We start from the raw sequence: 1,572 nt of genomic DNA, 5'->3' as shown, positions 1-1,572 counted from the left end.
AGATGTACACAGATGTAAATATATGGTCTCTATGTTTGCCGGCCTCCCCGTGGCGAGACTGGATACGTCATGCTTGCATTTAAAGCATTGACAAACTAACGGGCAAACAACAATTTCAACAATACATTATTACCAAATAATTTGACACAAGTACATACACAACTAAATATGCAAAGATGTACACGACATTGAAGATTAACATTAACCAACGATTTATGTAATTTTGTTAATAATATATGGTCTCCACGTTTGCCGGCCTCCCCGTGGCGAGAGTGGATACGTCATGATTGCATTTAAAGCATTGACAAACTAACGGGCAAACAACAGTTTCAATAAAAATACATTATTACCCAATAATTTTACACAAGTATATACACAACTAATTATGCAAAGATGTACACGACATTGAAGATCAACATTAACCAACGATTGATGTAATTTTGTTAATAATATATGGTCTCCACGTTTGCCGGCCTCCCCGTGGCGAGACTGGATACGTCATGCTTGCATTTAAAGCATTGACAAACTAACGGGCAAACAACAGTTTCAACAGCAATAAGTTATTACCAAATCATTTGACACATGTATATACACAACCAAATATGCAAATTTCCACACGACATCAGAGAATATCATTGACTGTAATTTTGCTGTAATAGCTGTGATTTTGTTAATAATATATGGTCTCCGTATTTGAGCATTGACAAACTAACGGGCAAAGAACAGTTTTATCAACTTAAAGTTACTAGCAACTAATTTGACACAAACATATGTAGCGCTAAATCTCCCAACTTGCAGCCGTGTTGCGTAAACAATATTAGTAACGGTTTGACCGCTATCGGACCCGAAATCTCAATTTTCACGATTTTCGCACGTAATGGCGTTTTACGGCTGTAAGGGAGATACAGTAATATATTACTTGAACTTTCTTGTAGACCACATTATACACTAAATATTGTTTCCCACGAGAAAGGACACAGTTGGGGACACGTAAATTTAAAACCTCAAGTTCGATTTTAACCAACAACCGAATCCCTCCTGTCCCCGAATTCCGCTTATCCCCGAATTTGCAAGCGTACATCATGGGGGCCTGGGGGCGTAGCCCCCAGCGAGCCGAAGGCGAGTCTAATATACTATACAGCCGCATGTGTAACTGACTGACTGACACTGACTGACAGATAGATACAAATTCTAACATAGTTCTAGAAGTGCTGGAAACTTGAAATTTGGCACGCAGGTACCTTTCACAATATGACCCGGAGAAAAAGTCTGAAAACTGGGAATTTTTACTTTTAAACCCCTCAAAAAAATTCCTCAAAAATCGCGCATTCTTCACCCCTGCAGGCATTTCTTGTAAGCCTGATAGCGGGTGAACCGTTGGAGCTAGCTTCGATCTGACGAAAAATCGTTAGTCAGGAATGAAGTGAACTACAAGAAAGGTCCTGTGACTTTTTGTCCTATCTCGTGTGGTTAAGCCACAAAACACGGAAATGTTTGACATTCCAGAGATTTTTTCGCTTAAAATAAAGTTTCGAGCCCGATAGCGGCCGAATGGTAGGTCGTAGCTCAAAT

The sequence above is a fragment of the Homalodisca vitripennis genome, unplaced genomic scaffold (assembly GCF_021130785.1).
Source record: "Homalodisca vitripennis isolate AUS2020 unplaced genomic scaffold, UT_GWSS_2.1 ScUCBcl_2854;HRSCAF=7977, whole genome shotgun sequence".
Lineage (NCBI taxonomy): Eukaryota > Metazoa > Arthropoda > Insecta > Hemiptera > Cicadellidae > Homalodisca > Homalodisca vitripennis.
Note: the sequence above shows the minus strand (reverse complement) of the source record.